This window comes from Triticum dicoccoides, chromosome 6A, assembly GCF_002162155.2.
Source record: "Triticum dicoccoides isolate Atlit2015 ecotype Zavitan chromosome 6A, WEW_v2.0, whole genome shotgun sequence".
Classification (NCBI taxonomy): domain Eukaryota; kingdom Viridiplantae; phylum Streptophyta; class Magnoliopsida; order Poales; family Poaceae; genus Triticum; species Triticum dicoccoides.
In genome coordinates, this window is record NC_041390.1 from 192715947 (window position 1) to 192727170 (window position 11224).

An 11224-nucleotide genomic window follows, 5' to 3' on the forward strand; every position below is an offset into this window, starting at 1 on the left:
CGCTGGAGGAAATACGGATGAGCAACATCTCTTATGCCGGCTAAAGGCCGGCGAGAGCGTGCTTACGAGGGTTAGGAAGGAGAAAAATAATCTCCAGGATGCCAACACCCAGCTGGGCGTGGAACTGAAGGACATTCGTGCCCAACTGTCGGACTCCGTGAAGGAGAATCAGCGGCTTTGACGCGGCATTTTCAGTAAGTGCTTGAACGAACTTGTTAAAAAGAGTTCGACGAAGAAGCCTGCTAACAGAGTTATGTCTGTAGGTATGCTGACGGGTCATCCCACGGATGAGATGCACAGGTCTGCGGGTGATCTTCTACCAGAGCTGTCGCAACTGCACGAACGAGTTCGGCAGGTGATGCGAGGTGTTGCCCAGGCCTTATGGCCATCCGACTCCCTGCCTCAAGGTCTTGGAGAGCTTGCGGAGAAGCTTAAGGGAGCGCGGCAGCGCTTCCGATTATGGAAGATATCGGCCTACCGTCAAGGTGCCAGGGAAGCCTGTGCCATGGTGAAGACACGGTATACCAAGGCTGACCCAAACCACATGGCCGAGGTCGGACCTATGGGGCCCGATGGGAAAGAGATCCCCGTGAGCTTAGTGTACGGGCAAGTAGAATTGGCCGCAAAGTATTCCCAACAGGACTGTAGACTAGACAGCTTGTTGGATGGTATAGAAGAGGAATTTAACCAGTCAAATTGACTATGTAATTAAATTGACATGTATAATGCCTTCTAGCCGGATTGTAGATCATTTGTCATGGCGGACCTTTCCGCTTCAACCTCGGGACCCGATAGTCCGGAGTGTATCCGAATACCCTCTCGGTTATGTAAGAATCAGGGCATGCATGGAAACCAGGCATAGGGGTCATTAGTGCTTGAACAGACAAGTGCCCAACTAGTTGTGTTATATTACATGGTTAGTAAGAAACATCTTCCAGGGAGAATAGTTCCGTTAGGGGTTCCTTTCCCTGGGTTCGCATGCCCTAAAGTGCATGTCTAGACTGCGAAAAGAGATGCAGAAAAGAGCATCTAGGGGCACATATATAAATAAGTAAAAAATCATCTTTTGTTCACCGACCGAATATTCCCTTAAGAACGCTAGCTTTCGGCTTCACCCAGTCTGAGGTACACATCCGGCTGACCCGGCAGTAACAATCGCAAAGGTGCTCCCCTTATGCCCTAGCCGAATTAACGGGAACGTAGGGCATAAATACAAGAGCCAGGCAACCCAGCTTGGCCAAAAGTTAAGTCATATCGATGCATATAATGGTGAATAAAAGGTACATGTGGAATAATGACACATGTGATGGGCATGAAGCCCGTATAGATAAATAAGCTTCTGTGAGAGAAGCCCCCAGGTATAATGAGCGCGGATAGCGCGTCCATTGTGCGCAAATAAGGCACAAATTGGCCCTTAAAGGTTGTGAGAGAAAAGAAGGGGGGAAGGAGAGAAATAAAAGACAGATAGTAAAAAGTGGACAGAGGAAGGAGACGAACACATAGTCCGGCGCTAGGCGTAGAATCTTTGGAGTCTGGCTGCGTTCCATGGGTTCGGCTCGAGTCGATTATCCGATGCATCCCGCAGACGGTACGCTCCACCAGTCATAACTTGGTCAATAATGAAGGGACCCTCCCATTTGGGCTTGAGTTTGTCCTTTTTCTTCTCCGGCAGGCGTAGAACTAACTCGCCAATGTTATAGGTTTTGGCCCGTACTTCTCTGCTTTGCTATCTTCGAGCCTGCTGTTGATAGAATGCGGAACGGGCTTTTGCCACGTCACGCTCCTCCTCCAGGGCGTCCAAACTGTCCTGTCGATCGAGCTCGGCTTCTCTTTCTTCGTACATGCGCACTCGAGGTGAGTCATGAATTATGTCGCAGGGCAGAACCGCCTCTGCGCCGTATACCATAAAGAATGGTGTGTATCCGGTAGTGCGATTCGGCGTGGTCCGCAGCCCCTAGAGTACGGAGTCGAGCTCCTCTACCCAGTGCGTGTTAGATTCCTTTAGGGACCGCACTAGTTTGGGTTTGATGTCGCTCATGATAAGACCATTTTCTTGCTCGACTTGACCGTTAGTTTGTGGGTGATAGACGGAAGCATAATCAATCTTGATGCCCATGTTTTTGCACCAGAGTTTTACCTTGTCGGTCGTGAAGTTTGTGCCATTATCTGTGATGATGCTGTGGGGGACACCATAACGGTGTACAACCCCGAATATAAAGTCTATCACCGGTCCAGATTCGGTCATTTTAACAGGTTTGGCTTCTATCCATTTGGTGAATTTATCCACCATGACCAGCAAGTATTTCCTCTTGTGGGTTCCCCCTTTAAGGGGTCCAACCATGTCAAGCCCCCAGACCGCGAAGGGCCATGTAATGGGGATTGTTTGGAGGGCGGTGGGTGGCATATGGCTTTGGTTTGCAAAAAGCTGGCAACCAACGCAGTGTTGGACTAAGTCCTGAGCGTCTGCCCGGGCCGTCGGCCAATAAAAACCTGTACGGAAGGCCTTTCTTACAAGGGCCCGGGCTGCAGCGTGGTGGCCTCCGAGTCCGACATGAATTTCAGCCAGAAGCTTCCGCCCTTCCTCTTCGGAGATGCACCTTTGAAGGACTCCGGTGGTTCTTTTCTTATAAAGCTCTCCCTCATGGACCTTATAGGCTTTAGATCGCCGCACTATGCAGCATGCGTCATTTTGGTCCTCGGGGAGTTCCTGCCTAGTTAGGTAGGCCAGGAATGGTTCTGTCCACGGGGCGATGACGGCCATTATAACATGGGCTGAAGATGTTATTTCGGTGGCAGAGCCTCCGATTATGTCAGAGTGTTCGGTATCAGGCATTGCGGTTGGGTCCGGGCTGTTATTGTTGGGTTCCCCTTCCCATACCACGGATGGCTTGAATAGCCTCTCCAAAAAGATTTTGGGGGACTGCATCGCGTTTTGCACCGATGCGTGCGAGGACATCTGCCGCCTGATTGTTTTCCCGGGCTACATGCTGAAATTCGAGCCCCTCGAACCGAGCTGACATTTTTAGGACGGCGTTGCGATAGGCCGCCATTTTCGGATCCTTGGCATCAAAGTCTCCATTTATTTGGGATATTGCGAGGTTTGAATCCCCCCGCACCTCTAGGCGTTGAATGCCCATGGATACTGCCATCCGGAGACCATGTAAAAGGGCCTCATATTCGGCTGCATTGTTGGAGTCCGTATACATTATCTGGAGTACGTATTGAACTGTATCTCTGGTTGGGGACGTCAAAACGACGCCAGCCCCTAGACCAGCCAACATTTTGGGCCGTCGAAGTGCATGATCCAGTTGAAATACGCGTTGTACTCTTTAGGGAGTTCGGCTTCCGTCCAGTCAGCGACAAGCCGGCCAGTACTTGCGACTTAATGGCTCGCCGCGGCTTGTAAGTTATGTCGAACGGGAGGAGCTCAATGGCCCATTTGGCAACCGGCCCGTGGCGTCGCGGTTGTTTATAATATCATTAAGTGGCACTTCCGAGGCTACTATTATCGAACACTCTTGAAAGTAGTGTCGCAGTTTCCGGGATGCCATGAATACCGCGTATGCTATCTTTTGATAATGCGGGTACCATGACTTGCATGGAGTAAGGACAGTGGATACATAGTAGACCGGCTTTTAAAGGGGGAATTTATGTCCGTCCATTTCTCGTTCGATGGCCAGCACTGCGCTCACAACTTGATGGGTTGCCGCAATGTATAATAGCATTGGTTCGCCAATGTTTGGCGCGGCCAGGACTGGGTTGGTTGCTAATATGGCTTTTATTTCTTCCAATCTGGCTGTGGCGGCATTCGTCCACTCGAAGTTTTCGGTGCGCCGTAGGAGGCGATAAAGGGGTAATGCCTTTTCTCCCAGGCGGGAGATAAAGCGGCTTAGAGCCGCCATGCATCCGGTTAATTTCTATATTTGTTTGAGGTCCGTTGGGATATCCAACTGTGACAGAGCTCGGATCTTGGCCGGGTTTGCTTCAGTTCCTCTGCCGGATACAATGAAGCCCAGGAGCTTTCCGGCAGGCACGCAGAAAACGCATTTTTCCGGGTTGATCTTGATGTCATATGTTCGGAGGTTATCGAATGTGAGTCTCAAGTTGTCTACTAGAGAGTCGACATGCTTGGTTTTGACGACCACATCATCTACGTATGCCTCCACTCTTTTGCCGATCTAGTTTGCCAGACATGTCTGAATCATGCGCTGATATGTTGCGCCGGCGTTTTTTAGCCCAAAGGGCATTGTGTTGAAGCAGAAGGGGCCGTATGGTGTGATGAATGCCGTTGCGGCTTGTTTGGGCTCCGCCATCTTAATTTGGTGGTAGCCGGAGTATGCGTCGAGGAAACACAATGAGTCGTGTCCTGCAGTAGCATCAATAATTTGATCGATGCGGGGGAGGGGGAAGGGGTCCTTTGGGCAGGCCTTGTTGAGGTCCTTGAAATCGATGTACAGGCGCCAGGATTTATCCTTCTTTGGTACCATCACCAAGTTTGCTAGCCAGTCCGGGTGTTTTATTTCTCTAATGAATCCGGCCTCCAATAACTTGGCGAGTTCCTCTCGCATAGCTTGTCTCTTAGGTTCAGAGAAACGCCAAAGAGCCTGCTTGACCGGCTTGAATCCTTTTAGGATATTGAGGCTGTGCTTGGCCAGCCTGCATGGGATTCCTGGCATGTCTGAGGGATGCCAGGCGAATATGTCCAAATTCTCGCGCAGGAAATCTCGTAGTGCGGTGTCCATGGCGGGGCTTAACCATGCCCCGATAGTGGCTGTTTTTGTAGGGTCCGTTGGATGGACTTGTATTTTGACTGTTTCATCCGCTGGTTTAAAGGAGGTAGACTTGGATCTCTTATCAAGTATCACGTCGTCCCTATCCACCGTGGAGCGCAGCACAGTCAGTTCCTCGGCCGCGAGGGCTTCGGATAATGCCTCGAGGGCCAATGCGACTGTCTTGTTTTCGGTGCGGAGTGTTGTGTCCGGATCGCTAGCGAGAGTGATGATTTCGTTGGGCCCAGGCATTTTGAGATTCATGTACCCATAATGGGGTATGGCTTGGAAGATTGCGAACGCCTCCCGCCCTAGAAGGGCGTGCTATCCGCTATTGAACGGGGCCACTTGGAACGTAATCTCTTCGGACATGTAATTCTCCGGCGTGCCGAACACCACATCTAGTGTGATTTTGCCTGTACAGCGCGCTTCTCGACTGGGGATTATTCCTCTAAAGGTTGTGCTGCTTCGCTCGATGCGGTTCCAGTCTATTTCAATTTTTTGAAGGGTTTCCTCATAGATGAGGTTTGATCCGCTGCCACCGTCCATGAGCACCTTGGTGAGTCGAAAGCCGTCCACGATTGGACTGAGGACCAATGCAGCTGGTGCTCGGGCTGTTCGGAACTTAGGTTCATCACTGGCATTGAAGGTAATAGCCGTGTCACTCCATGGATTTATTGTTGCCACATGGTAGATTTCGGCAAGGCTGCGGAGCGTTCTCTTTCGCCTATTATTTGATGCGAAGGTCTCAAAGACTGATAATACCGTATTGTTATCCCTGGGATGGTGCTCTGTGGCCTCTGGGATGAGAAGATCCTCGCCACTTTTGGCTACCTGCTGGAGTATCCAACATGCTCTAAGGCTATGTGTTGGTGTGGCGCCTTCTGTATTATGAATTTTGCAGGGTCCGTTGAGCCATCCCTCCAGTACGGTTCCATGCCCTGTAGAGGGTTTTTGCTTTTTGGTAGTTGACCCGGGTGTATTGTGATAATGCACCCTTTTATTTCGGACTGGGTTTGTATTCAGGGCCGGATTATCCCAAAAGTTTGTTTCGGTTTTCCAGGCACTTTCCATCGCACAGTACTTTTGTACTATGGACGCCAAGTCAGCGAAGCGTGTTATCTCACGGCGATTTATGGCGTTAAGGATTCCCTTGTCCGTGCAATTATTGCAGAAAAATAGGATTGTGTCTTCCTCGCGACAGTCCTTAACCTTGTTCATCGCAAGGAGGAATCTGGCCCAATAGTGATGTACTGTTTCCTAGGCTCTTGCCTGATGTGGGAAAGATCGCTTATGTTTGGGTGGGTGGGTGGAATTGAATATGAACCCTTACCCGATCTGGGATCCAGGGGTCGAGGAGTTTCCAATTTTGGAAGTTCCGGTTCCGGGGTGTTACCCATTAATCCTGGCCCGCTGCCTGACTCTAAGTTCAGGGATTGGATGTTGTCCTCCCGCGAATGGGCATCTGGCTCGGAGAGCTTGAGAATCCGGACATAGTTGGTCCTCAAGATAGAGGAAAGTTCGCCGCATTGTTCCTCCACCACTGCAATATGATGGGTGACCGGTGGAGAGTTAATCTCCCTTTGATCAGGTTTAAGCCCAATCCGATCATAGTCCATAGCGACTCCCAAGGCGGTGATGCGATCCAAGAGCTCGTTTAAGGAAGCGAGCTCCATTGGATCCATCTGTTCGGCGAGTGCCGATTTGACGTGGAGGCTGTTTTCGATGACCCGAGAAGTCATCGTCGGCGCGGCGGCCGAACAGGCAGTCATGATGAAACCGCCTAGCCGGAGAGTTTGGCCGACAGCCAAAGCTCCCCCAACAGTAGTACCGTCTTTAAAGACGAGACGAGACATCCTTCCTTCTAGCGACGGCACAGTGGAACTCTCAATGAAAGCACCAATGTCGGTGTCAAAACCGGCGGATCTCGGGTAGGGGGTCCCAAACTGTGTGTCTAGGCGGATGGTAACAGGAGACAAGGGACACGATGTTTTTACCCGGGTTTGGGCCCTCTCGATGGAGGTTAAACCCTACTCCTGCTTGATTAATATTGATGATATGGGTAGTACAAGAGTAGATCTACCACGAGATCAGAGAGGCTAAACCCTAGAAGCTAGCCTATGGTATGATTGTTGTGATTGTGTCCTACGGACTAAACCCTCCGGTTTATATAGACACCGGAGGGGGCTAGGGTTACACAGAGTCGGTTACAAGGAAGGAGATCTACATATCCGTATTTGCCAAGCTTGCCTTCCACGCCAAGGAGAGTCCCATCCGGACACGGGACGAAGTCTTCAATCTTGTATCTTCATAGTCCAACAGTCCGGCCAAAGGTTATAGTCCGGCTATCCGGATACCCCCTAATCCAGGACTCCCTCACCCCACCTCACTCAACTTGTTGTCTAGTCTAGGTGTAGGCATGGAATTAGGGGGAGTGTTGTTCTCTCAATGAACTTTCCCTCCCCCCATAATGCATAAACTAACCAAACTCTTTCACATTAGCCATTTTTTATGGTACTTGTGCTTCAAAGATGAGTGTTGGTCATGGGCCCAAGGTTAAAATCTTCGCGGCGCCATACCTCTGAACTCAAACATAGGTGGCCTCGGCCACCGTCCTCTCTTGGAGAGGTGTGTATCTTCTTTCTTTTATCGGTGTTGTGTGTGTGTGTTCTCGTTTTGTCTCGGTTTCTTCTCTTATGTTCTGCCCGGTTTGGTCGGCCCTTTTTGCGGCAGAGTGGTACTACCGCTGACAAGCATCAAGCGGTACTACCACCCACCCCAGCGCTACTACCGCTACGGGGCGGGCGATGGGGGGTTATGTCGGGGCAGGGGGAGTTGTTTCTCCCCCATACCCATTCGCCCCCACTCGTCTTCCTCGTTGCTCCTGCAACCTCTCACCGCAGGAGGGGCCCGGCCGGCCGCCGTTTTCGTGCTGTCCCTCTCCATTTCCTCCAGTGGAGTCGATCCCCATCACGTCCTCTAGCCATGGATGTCGGTATTGCCCCTGTTCCTGTTCTCTCTTTGCCTAGATCTTGCATCTAGTTTTTAGGGGCAATAGGCATTGTTCTTCTCGTCTTTTGGCTAAGGCAAGGCTTGAGTAGGATGGAGATGGCCTCTAGGCACTATGGATTGTAGTTTGGTAGGTTTCTTTTTGAATTTGGCATCTCCAGTAGTGCCGGATCTGACCACGGTAGTAGGGAACCGTCGTTCCCCATCTGGCGCCGTACTACCGCTCTCCTCGAGCGGTACTGCCACTATTGTGTCACGGTACTACTACTCAATTGGTACTGCCGTTGTTGGGTCGCAGTACTACCGCTGGATGCCCAGTTCCATCTTTTCCTACCAAGCTTTGATCCTTATTGTTTTGTTTGGTGGCTTATGCTCTTTCTTTCGTGTGTTTCCTTTGGTCGTGTGTTTGGTTCTAGGTGATGATCATCCTGAGCAGCAGGTCCGTCGTGTCAACCCCGGTCATGCAACGTCAAAGCGCTACCGCACTTCTAAGTCAGCAGGTGGTTCCTCTAGTGCCCAACCGCCGCCAGCAGGCGCAACCTTAAGTGCTCCACCGCCACCTCAGCACTCGAAGAGATCTGCAAACAAGCCAAAGGGAAAGACTGTGACTGAGATGACTGCCAAGGAATTTTGGGCAAAGCACCGCCGCAACCCCTATGAGGAAGACCAAGATCCCACTTTGGTTAACCATTGATACGCCTCCAACGTATCTATAATTTTTGATTGCTCCATGCTATATTATCTACTGTTTTAGACATTATTGGGCTTTATTTTCCACTTTTATATTATTTTTGGGACTAACCTATTAACCGGAGGCCCAGCCCAGAATTGCTGTTTTTTGCCTGTTTTAGGGTTTCGAAGAAAAGGAATATCAAACGGAGTCCAAACAGAATGAAACCTTCAAAAACGTGATTTTCTCATCAGATAAGATCTAGGAGACTTGGACCCTCCGTCAAGAAAGCCACGAGGTGGTCACGAGGGTAGGGGGCGCCCCCCCTAGGGCGCGCCCCCCTGCCTCGTGGGCCCCTCGAAGCTCCACTGACGTACTTCTTCCTCCTATATATATCCATGTACCCCCAAACGATCGGGGACGGAGCCAAAAACCTAACTCCACCGCCGCAACTTTCTGTACCCACGAGATCCCATCTTGGGGCCTGTTCCGGAGCTCCACCGGAGGAGGCATCGATCACGGAGGGCTTCTACATCATCATCCAAGCCCTCCGATGAAGTGTGAGTAGTTTATTTCAGACCTACGGGTCCATAGCTAGTAGCTAGATGGCTTCTTCTCTCTTTTTGGATCTCAATACAATGTTCTCCCCCTCTCTCGTGGAGATCTATTCGATGTAATCTTCTTTTTGCGGTGTGTTTGTTGAGACCGATGAATTGTGGGTTTATGATCAAGTCTATCTATGAATAATATCTGAATCTTCTCTGAATTCTTTTATGTATGATTGGTTATCTTTGCAAGTGTCTTTGAATTATCAGTTTGGTTTGGCCTACTAGATTGGTTGTTCTTGCCATGGGAGAAGTGTTTAGCTTTGGGTTCAATCTTGCGGTGTCCTTTCCCAGTGACAGAAGGGGCAGCAAGGCACGTATTTGTTGCCATTGAGGATAAAAGATGGGGTTTTTATCATATTGCATGAAACTATCCCTCTATATCATGTCATCTTGCTTAAGGCGTTACTCTATTTTTAACTTAATACTCTAGATGCATGCTGGATAGCGGTCGATGAGTGGAGTAATAGTAGTAGATGCAGAATCGTTTCGGTCTACTTGTCTCGAACGTGATGACTATATACATGATCATACCTAGATATTCTCATAACTATGCTCAATTCTGTCAATTGCTCAACAGTAATTTGTTCACCCACCATAGAATACTTATGCTCTTGAGAGAAGCCACTAGTGAAACCTATGGCCCCCGGGTCTCTTTCTCATCATATCAATCTCCATCACTTTACTATTGCTTTGCTTTTACTTTGCTTTTACTTTATTTACTTTGCATCTCTATACCAAAAATACCAAAAAAATATTATTTATCATCTCTATCAGATCTCACTTTCGTAAGTGACCGTGAAGGGATTGACAACCCCTAAGCGCGTTGGTTGCGTTGAGATATTGTTTTTGTGTAGGTACGAGGGACTCAAGCGTAGCCTCCTAATGGATTGATACCTTGGTTCTCAAAAACTAAGGGAAATACTTACGCTACTTTGCTGCATCATCCCTTCCTCTTCGGGGAAATCCAACGCAGTGCTCAAGAGGTAGAAACCGCCCGTTCTGGAACCGCTTTCAGTTCTCCATCTTCTTTGATGTGATCAAGGCTAAGAGCAATCACTTTGTTGATGTCCGTTCCATCGACACCGATCCAATGGAAAAGGACCCTAAGTACTTTGGCGAAGCCCTTCAGATGTGCACTTAGTTGAACATTCTCAGAATCATGCAGTTCAACAAGGACTTTGATGCCGACATCATATGCCAATTCTATGCCACTGTCCATCTTGGAACTGATGCAGAAAGGACCTTGACTTGGATGACGAATGGCAAGTTGCTCACTGTCACGTGGAAGGCCTTCATGGAGTTACTTGGGGTGGAAGATCACGGGCTTGAGCATCCAGTCGGCTTTCGTCCTCACCGTAATGTCACCTCCACCCACAAGCAAGCTCTCTAGCCCTACTGCTCTTAGAAGGTTAACCCCGAGACAAAGAAGGTAACCTATGAGTTGTCTACCTATCTGTACATCCTTCACTGTGTCTTCCGCGAGACTCTTTTCCTGCGCATTGGGAATCTGGATATGGTTCACTCCTATCTTGTGGACATGCTTCTCTTCTGCCAGCATGAGAAGGAAGAAACCACTGGAGAGACCTTGGACATTTCTCATGTTATGTGGTCTGAGCTTCTGTCTGCCATTTCTGAGCGCAAGTACCCGATCTATGGTCCTTTCATCATGCTGCTCATTGAGAAGGCCTGGCCACATCACTATCCCAGGGCTGTGCTGGAAACTGGAGAGTTGATTTCTCATGATATCAAACGTCTGCGAAAGAAGGACAACCGGGGCACCCAGGCCCCTTGTTCTGATGCTCCACCTTCTGAGGCTGACATGGAGTCGGAGGACAATGCTGAGGCCGACAAGGATGAGGAGTATGAGCCCTCCGGTGTGGAGCCCTCATGGGCTAAGTGGATCAAGCGCAAGATGAAGAAGCTTTTCTGCATGGAGTCTCATGGACAGTACATGTCTCATGTCTCTGAGAAGAAGGCCCGCAGACGTCACAAGGAGCTCATGCGCCAGTTGGGTGCCACTGTTAACAGCGGATCTGAGGAGAGGATCACTAACGAGGAGAAGTGGGTTCAGCAGCATTGCCCATGGACTGGTTCAGACGCCGAGCAGTTTCCAACCGACGACGGAGGTGCAGACGATCATGCTGAGATGTGATGTTCGTGATCCTCAG